Source organism: Zingiber officinale, chromosome 3B, assembly GCF_018446385.1.
Source record: "Zingiber officinale cultivar Zhangliang chromosome 3B, Zo_v1.1, whole genome shotgun sequence".
Taxonomy (NCBI): domain Eukaryota; kingdom Viridiplantae; phylum Streptophyta; class Magnoliopsida; order Zingiberales; family Zingiberaceae; genus Zingiber; species Zingiber officinale.
The window spans coordinates 51,169,523-51,183,776 of NC_055991.1; the positions used below are offsets into that span (position 1 = coordinate 51,169,523).

The 14,254-nt window shown below is 36.3% G+C and overlaps 1 non-coding gene across 1 annotated transcript; it reads left to right on the plus strand.

Moving 5' to 3' along the window:
- Positions 1-2,543: 2,543 nt before the first annotated feature.
- On the plus strand, positions 2,544-2,649 carry LOC121968781. Its single transcript, XR_006108319.1, has one exon. It is a non-coding gene; the product is annotated as a small nucleolar RNA R71 (small nucleolar RNA).
- Positions 2,650-14,254: the final 11,605 nt, after the last annotated feature.

Below are 14,254 nucleotides of genomic sequence, written 5' to 3' on the forward strand. Positions count from 1 at the left end.
ACAGTACGAAGGCGCCTTCTAAGGCTATGGAAGGCACCTTCCAAGGCTATGGAAGGCGCCTTCGACCAAGCTGAAATGAGTCGTTGGCTGTGGATAAAGTTTCATCCATGAGCGCCTCACTAGACACGCCTTCCAGTCATATGGAAGGCGCCTTCAGCCTATGGATAAGATTTTTCATGGGCTATAAAAAGACCCATGCACCTAAGAAAGAAGTAACAACTTGTGTATTCACTTTCCTAACTTTTCTGAGTTTTCATTGTGTGTAAAAGGCTTCTCCACCTTTAGTGAAGGAGATTCATAGTGAGCTTTCTACTGTCTTGGATTAACAACCATCTAGGTTTTAACCAAGTAATTATTGGCCTTTTAATGATTTTATTTAATTTGTTATTTTTGTTTTTTAATTGCTTTGCTAATCTGAGTCGAAAGATAAGAAAGGTTTATTTTAGTGTTTCAAACAACTCAACCCTCTCCAACCGGCCGACCCAGACCTACATAGACTTCCTATTTCACTTCTATAGTATTTTAAGTATACTGGTTTTCCTTCTAAGTCAAAGTAAATTTTAGTATTAGTTGCCATTGGGGTATTTATATTTTTAGAAATTTTCATTCCAAATTTATTAATTAACTCCTTCGCATATTTGGTTTGAAAAATATAGATTCTCTCTTTTGTTTATTTTATTTGTAAGTCTAAGAAAAAGTTAAGTTCTCTTACTAGGCTCAGAGTTACCAAGTGATGAGCTCCAAATGGTTGACATTCATGATTTTAAAGATACTCCATCCAATAATCACATTCTTCCACAACTTTGAATTCTACAATAATAAGATAGACAAGAAAAATTAAGTAGAGGATACATGTTTATTATAAAGAGAGAACTAAAGACATAAAAGAAAATAAGGGAAATGAACTTGGGTTGCCTCCCAAGAAGCGCTTGTTTAAGGTCATTAGCTCGACCACCTCATTAGATTCATCGAAATCTCGCTCTTGGAGGGGTAAGATATTTTAGAACCCTCTTACTAAGGGCTCTTATTATGGAGAGAGCTTTCATCAAAGGAGCTACAAAGTAAAGTATAACTCTCTCCATCTTCGTCTTCTTGGAAATTTTTTCAGGTGGTCGAAGATGGTTCAGATTGAGCTTCCAATTATTGGCCCATGTGAAATCTGCACATCCAAAAGAAAAACAAATCTCCCACAAGCATGTTATATAGTATAGAGCTAGAACCATATCAAGATAAGATGAATAAGTAATAAAAACTGAATCACATCTAACAAAGTTAATTATGGGTACCTCCATAAAATTTTCCAAAAGATCACAAGAAATACTAACCTTACTTTGTTGAAAAATACCTGAAATTTCTAAACATGTAGATGTGACTTCCTCTGAATCAAATGATGGTTCTGGCTCTAGCTCAGACGTTGATGATATCAATGATGGTGATTCTTGAGACTCTTCTAGCTCTGCATAAGTCCCTACACATTGTTCCACAACATGATCAATTCTTAAAACCTCAAAGGGTTGTGTTGACAAAGGTGGTGATCCTTGAGATGCTGCTTCCACAACACAGCTCCCTACACATTCTTCCATATCATCATCATCAACACATACATTAAAAAATAAACCAACATCTATGTCCTCAATAGGAGAATCAATAACAAGAGGATCAATAACTTCACTTGCAGTTTTAAGATGATCTACCACATCACATTCATCATCTGAAAATTCAATGTCACTATAACACCCTATAAAATTTTGAGGTGATCTAAAAACTTATTTACCACTGCATTATCAATAAAATCCTCATATGAAAATTCTTCATCTTCATATACATTCAAAAATCTGCACTCAACCATATTAGTGTCACAGGATTTGCCGAAGTCTTTATTTTCATTGACCCCCACTAACCTTTGTGGAAAAGGAACCCTTAGTGAAGGTCTTGGGAAAGACTGAACTTCCTTTTTCCCAAATTCCCTTTGAGCTTTTAGAGGAGGTCCAACTTGCTTATCTAGTGTTGGTGTAATTAATCGTTGAGGGAAAGGTACTTGTGGCCTTTGGGAACTTCCTAAAGAAATGGAACTGAGTTCTTGTGATCTTCTATTATTCTTCTCTTCAATTCTAAACATGTCATTCTTCAGAAGTTCTTCATGATTTTTGCCACTTCTCAACCCAACATCATCACACTTTTCTTGACTGTGTAGGAGGGGGATCTTCTTTAAACCATTTTGAAACAATACTATCAAGCTTTGCCCCAAATGTTTGAACTCCTCACTCTGTGACTTGTGAATTTCAACAATTTTAGGTGGTTGAACTTCATTTTGTTTGACAGGCTCTCTTACATTTATGACTTGCACTTCTTGAATATCTGAGGGAAATTCCATCCAACTTTTGTTCGACCATTCATGGAGGTTCAATGTCACTTGATCAATTAATGAATAAGCTTCATCTACACTTTTGTCCATAAAAGAACCTCCAGCTGATGAATCCAATAAACTCTTGTCTGAGAAAGAAATTCCCCCATAGAATATGTGCAAAATCAATCATTTTTCAAAACCATGATGAGGACACTGTCTTTGAAGACTCTTCAATCTATCCCATGCTTCAAATAATGATTCTCCATATGCCTGAGCAAAATTTGTTATGCAATTTTTCATATACACTGTTCTACTTGGAGGAAAAAAATGATTCAGAAATTGCTTCTCCAATTGTTCCCAACTTGTGATGCTTTGAGGATAGAGAGAATATAGCCAAGTCCTTGCTTTATCCTTGATACTGAAAGGAAATGTCATCAATCGAACTGCATCTGCTGATACTCCTTCACATTTCACCAAATCACAAATCTCTAAAAATGTTTCAAGATGCAGATAAGGACTTTCTGATACTTCTCCTCCAAATTTATGATCTTGTATCATGAAAATTATCTCTAGGTCTAGTTGGAAACTTTCTGCTTCAATTTGAGGTTGCACAATGGGAGATAAAAATCTTGCAGAAAAGGGTATAGAAAAATTTCTCATGGGCCTGCTTGACATGTTAGTGCTCATGCATATTCAAGAAAAAAAAATTATCAAGAATCAAAGACAAGAAATAAAATGCAATATGAAAAACAAGAAAGAAAATGCAAAATTTAAATTGCAAGAAAGAAAGTGCATAATGAAAATAAGAAAGAAAAGACAAAAGGAAAAAGAAAAATGTCTAGAATAATTCATATGCTAATCAACTAACAAGATATGTTTACAAAAGAAAAGCAGAGAAAAGTTTAAAGAAAAAGAAGAACAGAGAAAAGCTAGACTAGAATGCTAGAAATCAATAATGCATAATTAGAATAGCAACAAGAAAACTTTACAAAAAGTAGAAAAGAATACAAGAAAACCAGAATTCTAAAGATTAGTTACAACTATTCAAATGAAAAGAAAAGTTATGTCTAGTCTAACTCAATTGATAATTCCTAACGTTATAGCGCAGTCCCAGGCAACGGCGCCAAAAACTTGTTGCGTTTTGCAAGTGTACAGAAATGTCGCAAGTAATATAAAAGATTATCGTATCAACAGGGACTGGAATAAGCACTAGAAATATCTCAAAACGAATTAACTAAACAACTAATCAATTGGTTTCAAATGCTAAGGATGAAAAACAAATCTAAAATGAAAGATTAACAAATAAGAGTTTGGGGTTTGAGTTATGATAAAGGGAGGTTCTAGGAGTTTTGGTTTCTTTGTAAGATCTCTTGAATGTATATGGTTTACCAATTCTTATTTCTCAATTGTCTAATATTTATAGAAGGTTGCCGGTTCTCTCTTGCAATAGATAACCGACTTAGGACTGAAAAATGTACCTAAATGTGATCAATTAGATATGAACCTATGTTGTCCTTACACAGGATTGCACCTATTACTATGCTTCCCTCGGATATCAACATAGAAGTTCATAGCTTCTTAACCCATAAAGATATAAGGATTTAATCATAAAATCTATTCTACCCTCTTGAATATTCTCATTTCCCCTTCAGGGTTATCCCTCAAACGTCCTTACACGGGCTTGCACCTGTCACGTGGATCCCTCGGAAAATCGAGTGAGAGTTAATCTCTACAAAGTCCATAAGATATCCAAACAATCAATCAAGAATGAGAATTAAGCCCTAATCACAATTAATCATTCAATGTCCAATCGATACAAACTAGGCAACATCATAGAAACAAAGAAATGGCAAATCCACAAGAGTTTACATCAATTTATCTCACAAATACTCCCTCCATCCTAGAACAAAAAGATCTACTCCATAAAACGAAGAATGAAAACCTAAGATAAGAAGATTACAAGCATTTCTTCAATCCCAATCCAAGAAGAGGAGAGAAAGAAAACTTATCTACAATATAGCTCCATCTTCGGATCCAATCCTCGCTCCCGGAGTTGAATTCGCCAAGATCTCCATTTAGATCGCCCAAAAATCCTCCCAAGAATGGGAGGAATCCACCAAATCTTGCTTTCTCCCAAAGGGGAGAAGATCCCCTTTCAAATCTTCAAAGAGGCTTTAAATAGAGGGGGGCTTTCGGGCGCCACACAGCCCCGAGGCATGACCGTGTGAGGTTCACACGACCAGAGCCTTTCCCCTCTCTACCATCCATACACGGCCGTGTGGTGTACACGGCCGTGGACAACTCCCATCAAGACCTCCAAGCACGGCCGTGTAGATCCACACGGCCTGGACTGCCCCAACTTCTGGAAACCTGGCACGGCCGTGTGGTGCACACGGCCAGAACACTTTTAAGCACTAGGAACCCTGCACGGCCGTGTGATGCACACGGCCAGGGCCTTCTTGGTCTCTGGAAACCTTACACGACCATGTAGATCCACACGTCCATATAAGGATTGAACTCTGATTTGCTTTAAAACTTGGCACGGCCGTGTGAGGTTCACACGGCAAGGCCAAGTTCCTTGCCTGTTTCTCCTGGTTGACCACACGGCCAGAGCACTCCACCCAGGCAGGGTCGTGTGTGGCACATGGCCAAGTGCTTTCTCCAAAGATTAGCTCATAAGTTTGTCCAAGAATGTAGAATCTTCACCAAATTCGACTCCTGTGTACAAAAAATGCACAAAAAGTAGATCTCCAAACAAAAAGAGTAAATATGCTAAAAGAAAAGCTGGAAGTATAAAAATGCATAGATCAAGCAAGCTCAAAGTATGTAAATGTGCGTCAAAACATGCATAAAAGTATATAAAATCTACGCACATCACTATTCTGATTACCTTAAGTTTTCCGTCGTTGTCGAACACAACTGACCCTAAGTTCTTGAGTTTTAGCTTAGTGAACTTCAATCTGTCTCCAGTCATATGTCTAGAGTATCCACTATCCAACATTCATTGGTCCAAATCATTACGTTGCTACACATAAAGTATTTGATTTGGATCCAATTTGATGAATTAAAAGATAGTTTGATTGAGTTCAATCTCTTAACTTTCCATCTCACCCAGTTTAGATTGTAAAACATGTTATACCTATAGGTGATTGTGAGATGGTTTGATTTGATTTAAATTTAAGTTTATGTTTAAGTTTAATTTAGTAAGAGTTTGTTTAATTAAGTTTAAGTAAGTTTAATTTATTAAGAGTGTGTTTAATTGAGTTTAAGTAAGTTTTAATTAAGATTAATTAAGTTTAAGTTTGTTTAATTTAATTAAATTTAATTTAGTTTAAGTTTGTTTAATTTAATTAAGTGTAATTTGGTTTAAGTTTGTTTAATTTAATTAAGTGTAATTTGGTTTAAGTTTGTTTAATTTAAATTTAAGTTAATGTTTTATTGATTGAGTTACAGTTTATTAGACTAATTTAAACCTAAATTCTTCTCACCCTTCTTCTAGATTGTCAATAAGGGAACCTTATCTGTTTTGTGAGATAGTTAATTTTTTATCTTTAATTTAGATTATCATCTAAGGGTTGATTCACATTTGAGTCAGGCTTAGTTTTAACAATTAGTTAATTAAATATTTATTTTAATAATTGGCTTCCAGGCTGTGGCGAGGCACTAGGCCTTCTTGGGTATGGGATCATCTACCACTTTCTAGACAAAACTATTTAAAGAAATTAAATATTTAATTTCTTTTCTAAAAATACTAGGTCTAACTAGTCAAGTGTGAATCAAACCTAGGTCCTTATCTACCCTAGATCATACGATTATTATCTACCCGAGATCATACAATAAAACATGCATCAAACAAATTTATCTAATGATTATGGTCTTTCTGTTGGCTCCCCTGGATCATAGCTTCAATAGGGTCTATCAAGGTAATGGATTTAATCCTTGGAGATCCATTATTATCCAAGTCCAACTTGATTAATCAAGTTAGACTTGGGGACCCATGCTTCGACTAATTTTTTATTTGTTCTATTTACAAGTGATAAATATGATTTAAATTTTTGCTTAGCCTTAAATCCATATCTGAATCCGTTGTATATGACTCTTTGTTTTCCAAGAATCAGATCAAAATTCTTGGAACTCAAGGTGAACCATTCTAGCATATCCTTCAGTTCCTTGACTTGACTTTTTAGGCTGTAATTTTCTTCCTCGAGTTTTTGAACTTGAGTTAAAGTTCTAGCCTAACTTGATTCAGTCAAGGAGCTTGGGATAGTCACTTCCCTGAGGGCTTTGACCTCCTCTTCGAGTGACTTGACCCGGAGGTTGGACTTGGCTAATTTTCTTAACAAGTAAGAAATTAAATTGTGCCATCTAATTAAAGAAATACTTACATTGGTTTGGGAACCTTCTGAACCGGATAATGATCCGTAGCTTCGCTCGGACTCAGCTTCTGATTCTATGTTGGGCTCAGATTTAATGACTTTCTCTTGGGCTGGAAGTGCGAAGAAACTTGTTTGTTTGAGATCTTCATCGGAGTCTTCCGATGATGATTCATCCCATGTTTCTTGTAGCACCTTCTTACTTCGTTGGTTCTTCATTTCCTTCTGATTTGGACAATTTATCTTGATGTGTCCTCTTTTGTTGCAGCCATAGTAGGTGACTTCAACCTTTGTTTTAGAGCTTGGGCTCGGTTGCGTCGTCTTTGACTGGATCATCTTTTTTATCTCTCATTTTGAGAAACCCTTCTTTTTCTTGCATAACTTTCGCACAAGATTGACGAGCTCGGTGGTGATCTTGTCATCATCCTCTAAGTCTGATTCTTCTTCGGGCTCAGGTTTGGTTCGGCACTTGACTTTTGGTTCCTTTTTCTTGTTTGTACCTGCGAGAAAAGTAATACTTTTTTTGATTGAGGGTGTATTAGTCAGTTCATGTAATTCGAATTTTAAAAATAATTCATTAAGCCTAATTATGGAAAGGTTCTTGGAGACTTTGTAAGCATCTATCATGGATGCCCATAAAGTGTTCATTGGAAATGCATTTAGTGCATACCTGATGATGTCGCGATTCTCCACCTTTTGACCTGTAACGCCCGCCCTTCCAGGTAGCACTAAGGCCACCCCGGAGGGACGGACGTCACTGAAACATAGACATCAATTACTAATGCATATGGATTCATGGCAGCGGAAGACTTATTTAAAATTTTTCTTTTCTTTTATCATATGCATTTAGTTTACTTATCATGGCATGTGAATCAAAGCATACTGAACATTTCATCATTCTAACATGAGTAAAATATCATAAGTGTATGAAATACTAGCTGAAATCATCATCATAAGCATAGGGTCCAACTTAGTTCACATGCACAACTTAACAAATTATAAGTTCCAAAACTTAAGTAGATCTATCCACCGAGCACTTCCACACACATCCATCACCTTTCCTGCTACTCCCCTTAATTGATCCATTCCTTGCCTTTATCTGCAGTACAAGGAAAAAGTGTAGCTATAAGCCAAAGGCTTAGTGAGGTCCTTGCCTACTCATAAATCCGAAAAACACATAACATAACATAACATGTAGAAATCATAGCATAGCATAACATAGCATGGAGAATCATAACATAGAACATATCTTATCATGTAAAAACCATAACATCTCATAACATAACATGAGAGGAAGCAGGACATAATATATCATATCACATAAGGAGCATAACATATCAAAGTATATCATGTGAGTGTATATCATGATTCATATCACATTCTGTAAGCACATATCATGAAGCCTATCATATCATGTAAACATGTATCATAACTCATACCTGTTCTTAAGGGTGCATAAACATAATTTCATAAATATGTGCATGTAGATGCAATATGTATATTTTTAAAACATGTATCATGGAATACACATATGCATCATGCTTCTTTCAAAACATATAGTATACATACTTGAATATCATATCATCATCATGAGAAGGGCCCTGGCTTGTACCACATGTAAACATAAATGCGTGCAATCCCTAGGACAGGGTTACTAGCCCCGAACCTACTAGGGATCTAGGTCCGTTCATAGTCCGTCGACCTAGGGGCGTACTGAGGAGCCCATCCCTTAACGAGGTCCGTTCATAGTCCGTCGACCCCGGGGCGCTTATGGAGCCCACCCTTGGTACAAGCCATACAAAGTAAAATATCATGCATATCATATCTCATCATATCATACATGTCATAATTCTTGTCATATCATTAAGAGAGCTCTTGATCCCAACTTAAGGGAAGCATCTCTTTACCATAGCATGAAGAGTGCTCTTGATCCCAACTTAAGGGAAGCAACTCTTTTCCATAACATGAAGAGTGCTCTTGGTCCCAGCTTAAGGGAAGCAACTCTTTTCCATAACATGAAGAGTGCTCTTGGTCCCAGCTTAAGGGAAGCAACTCTTTAGGCTTTTCTTCTTACATAAGCCATTCATACATGCATTATGAAACATAACATGTTCTTATCATAACATAAAGCATAACATGTCATTTTCATATCATCAAACATGGCATATCATCTCATGAACTTAACATACATATCATGAACATGGCATATCATATCATGAGTCTAGCATATCATATCATTAACATGGCATATCATGTCATAAGTCTATCATATCATATCATGAACATGGCATATCATATCATAAGACATAACAATGCAACATATCATAAGGCATATTTTCATCATATCATGAAGCATGAAAGCTTAATCTACTCATATATCAAAAGCTACATATCATGAGAATACATAACATGTTTAGTTAGATTTAAACTCTTTCCTAACCCAATTAATCCATCTTGGCCGAACCACATCAGTAGGTTTCATCCTCATTTCATTCCATATTAAGCATAGAACTTACCCACATAACATGTAAACTTGATCTAAACACATACAAGGCATTATACTTCATGAATAAGCATGTTTGAGTTCAAAACTCTAACCTTAATCCATTTATCTCAATTTGGCCGAAACATATCAGTAGGGTTCTTATATCATTTGGTTCCATATGAAGCATAAAACTTATCCACATAACATGTAAACTTGACCTAAGCACATACAAGGCATTATACTTCATGAATAAGCATGTTTGAGTTCAAAACTCTAACCCTAACCCATTTATTTCAATTTGGCCGAAACACATCAGTAGGGTTTCATATCATTTTATCCCATATGAAGCATACAACTTAAACATATAACATGCAAATTTGATCTAAGCATATACAAGGCACTATACAAGCATATACAAGGCACTATACTTCATGAATAAGCCTATTTGAGTTCAAAACTTTAACTTTAACCTATTTATCTCAATTTGGCCGAAACATATCAGTAGGGTTTCATATCATTTTATTCCATATGAAGCATACAACTTAAACATATAACATGCAAATTTGATCTAAGCATACACAAGGCACTATACAAGCATATACAAGGCACTATACTTCATGAATAAGCCTATTTGAGTTCAAAACTTTAACCCTAACCTATTTATCTCAACTTGGCCGAAACATATCAGTAGGGTTTCATATCATTTTATTCCATATGAAGCATAGAACTTAACCATATAACATGCAAACTTAATCTAAGTATATACAAGGCATTATACAAGCACATACAAGTCACCATACTTCATGAATGAGACTATTTGAGTTCAAAATTTTAACCCTAACTTATTTATCTAATTTTGGCCGAATATATCAGTAGGGTTTCATGATTTTTCATTCCATATCAAGCATAAAAATTTAAGTTATCCACATGTAAAAATTCATACATCATAAAAGAGTACAACTACTATGGTTTCTATGCAAAATTCTTGACCTAAGGCCTATAAGTCATGTTGGCCGAAACATATGTATAGAAATCTCCTTGTTTTTGTCACAACATGAAGAATGAGAACTTAACTATCAACACATAAAATTCACATATCATATAAGTATGAAATCAAGCATGTCTCACAAGAAAAGAACCTAGCCTTAACCCTCTTTTGTCTCTTGGCCGAAATGTTCATAGTGAGGGTTTAGATTTCTTTTTTTTCCTTTTTTTTTATAAAACATAACTTGAAACTTGTTGACCCTAAAAGATCATTCATCAAACCCCACAAGAAAACTTTTTACGATTTTGAAAACTCTTGAAAAAAAAAAACGTAACGATCGATTCGACAACAACTTGTACTGCAGTGAGGGGAATACTCACATCCTTCGCTAAATTCTCTAAGGAGGGAACCTTGCTTGTGAATCCTTCCTAGAGGAGAGCTTCCTTGCTTCTTGGTCTCGGCAAGAGGATGAGAGGGAGAGAGAGGTCACGGTGAGGGAGAGTAGGAGGAGAATGAGAGCAAATGACAACTCATCTTTAATTTCCTCCTTTTAATTTCCTCCTTTTAATTTATTTTACTCTCTTCATAATTAAGAGAAAAGTCTAGATACATCCCTTCTTGATGAGTAAGAAAGGAATATTCTAGAGCATCTCTTCATTAGAGGGGGAGAAGACAACTCTCACTTCTCCTTCTAAGAGAAGAGCCTTTTCTTCTTACATTTAATTATGGTTTCCCTCTCTTTCCTTACAATAATTTCTCTTGGTCTAGTGGTTATCTTATTCAGGTATCTAATGAGAGATCTAGAGTTCAAGTCCTAGACCTTATGTATTTTTATTCCTATTTTATTTATTTAAGTGTTTGGATAGGAGCAAAAATTCAACTAAAGCATATATATTTTTCTTTATTCTTTATTCATGATAGAATATTCTAGAATTTTGCTAAGGATCCTATGGGTGTTACATGACCGATTGCGTGGAGACCGTTGAGAAGGTCCTAGATCCGAGCGTGAAGTTGGCTTGCCGATTCTCCATCCTTCATTTTTATGTTATATAGTTTATTTAAAATTAAATCCCTTTTGCTTACCTTAGTATCGGAGGTCCCTTCATGCAGTTTGATTAGCTTTTCCCACAAATCTTTGGCACTTGAGAATGGGTCGACTCGATTCATTCTTCTTTGGTTAAGCCGCATTGAAGAGTGTATGTTGCTTTAGCATCAGCTTTGATTTTCTTCATCAGACTTGCATCCCAGTTCTCGCATGAATATGGTTTTCCAGTGCTGTCATGTGGGAGTACGAGGCCGGTTTGAATGATCATCCACATCTTGACTTATGTCTTGAGGTGGTACTTCATTCGTCCCTTCCAGTAACCGAAATGCTCGCCGGAGAAAAGAGACGGGCGTGTTGTGCTATAGCCTTCTTGGTGGGCCATTGCTAAAAGGAAATCAGGCATAAAAAAAAATAAAAACCAATGTTCCAAGACTTGGTCTTGGATTAGTAGTGCGGGAGAAAAATAAAAATAGTAATTTACTAATTTCAAGAAAAAATAATAAAATATTAGAAAAAAAATATTATTATTAATTTTGCTCATTGCAATTTTTTGTCAACACTAGCCACTAGTGAAAAGATGAAAATGATTTTTTTAAAAATAATTTTGGAGGGAAAAAATGAAAGGCATAGAGGGGGTGAATAGCGCTCGTGACTTTTTCACACTTTTCATAAAAACAAGATTGCGTAAGAGTTGGTGCAGAGGAAATTAAATAGTGAAAAGAACAAAAACCAAGTTGACACCTTTGGTTTTACTTGGTTGAGAGCATGTGACGACTCCTACTCTAAGGCCAACGATCGTTAATCGCTTTCGTTGGGCAATCCACTATCAATTTAGAAATTACAAGTACAATAATTAAAGTACAATGATTTAAAGTATACCGACAACTAAGAATAAGAAATTTTGGACTTCCGATTGTCGGAATCGAGTTATGGTTTTGTCGGGTCATCTTTTGAGCAGCAGGTAGTAGAAAGATTGTGAAGATCAAGTGGTGTTGTGCATCTGCTCGAACCAGCCTTATATAGGTTGTTGAAGGCACCTTCAACGTCCATGGAAGGCCCCTCTAGCTAAGACTTTATCCCCATAGCTTTGGTCGTCGATAAGGTCCGCTTTCTATGAACTCTATCTCTCTGAAGGTGCCTTCAAGCTCCATGGAAGGAACCTTCCATCCAGCATCCAAGGCGCCTTCAAGCTCTTTGAAGGCACCTTCGCACCTTGCTACGCGAGGCCTTTGACCAAGACACCGGAGGCACCTCCAACACTCCAGAGGCGCCTCCATCACTCCGGAGGCACCTCAGACATTGTTCATCCAAGCTTTTCCATGTGTAAGTCCCTTCCTGCAGGTATGTTAGTCTACAAACAAAGTATACCCTGCAAAACAAAGTTAGCACAATAAAATATGAATCATATAAGTGATTGACAGTCTTTAAACTATCTGGTTCTGACTTTCAGATTTCTCGAAAACCCTAGGTTGAACCCATGTCTAATATTCCCTCAATGGGGAACACATCCTCACCTACTCCTCTCATGAGAAATTATCTTTTTCCAGACCGGTCCTCTAGATCGACTGGACTTCTGCTCAGCGTCTGAGTCTCCAGGACTTTTTCACTGGACGTCCAATCCCCGACCCGTCCAGTCTTCCACCTGGTTCGCAACCATCAGGATTTTCACTTAGAGTCCCCGATTCTAGGGTTTCACCCAAAGCGCTCGACCCGCCAAGACTTTCCTCCTAGGATTACCACCCCTTAGGACCTAGAGTTACCACCCCCTAAGGTTTTCCCCCTACTTAGAATCACTAGGAATTTTGCCTAAGTAGACTTAGGACTTTCCTGCACACTTAGTTCAACACTTGTTAGATCACAAGACAACTTAACTTTGAACACTTTTCCATTATCAAAACACAGGTTCGATCATCCGATGCTACCCGCACCAACACATACTCCATTGGTAGTAAACATGTCCACATTAGTTGCAAACTAACTCATCAGGTTTATTCCTCCAGTACTCTCTCTTTTAGTCATTGATTTTCTTTCTCATATCCATTTTGTTTACTTCACTTAGTTGCCCCCATTTCAACTTAGAATAAATTATTTTGATTCATGCACGCTATGTTTTTATGGTAATGGAGTATTAGAAAATAAACAAGCTTATGTGAGTGAAATGTTATGAGTGACATTGAGTGAACCTCCACCTCTATATTTGATTGTGAGAATTAGAGTGGATGCATCTATCATGTGAGGTTGCATCATTTTTGGTTCTTTAAGTGGTTGAATCACCATACTTATTGATTATTGTAGGGATTGTATTCATGATTGTTTTGATCTTTAGATGATCTTTATTAATTACCTTTTATTATCTTCGAGGTATTGCTAGAAAATTAATTTGGAGATGAGTTTTTTTTCTTGAGTTTTATTTACTTGCTCGAGATGTGCAAGAAATAAGTGTGGGGGAATTGATGATTATTGTTTTGATACAATGTTTTGACTCATATGTGGATACTTTTTAATCTTCTCATGTGTTAATTTCATGTTTATATCATATTTCATGAGTTACATTTATTTTTGGACTTAATTATAATTTATCTCAAATTTTTGATATTTGATATTAATATTTTAAATGTGGTCTTTGTAGGCATCAAAGGATCATGGACCCAAGTCAGATTAAACCAAATTGAGCTTAAATCTGGGTATAAATGAGGAGATCAAGCTCTAAAGTAATTTGGACAATCCATCCACGATCTGAGGAGATTTGAGTCATCCATCATGATCTGATCCATTCAAGCTTAAGGGAGAGTAGATCATCTCCACAGATCAAGATCTGGAGCATTTGATCTAGATCTGAACTTATCCAGTTGTTGATCAAGATCTGGAGAATTTCTGACCGTCCATTTAGGTTTGAGATGAGATTCAAGAGAAGCTATAGTAAACATGGGAGGGGCATCTATAACGCCCTAGAGGAGTCCCTACCCGACAAATGGGCAGTATCTCCTCCCTTATAACAACATATGGAACATGGATACAT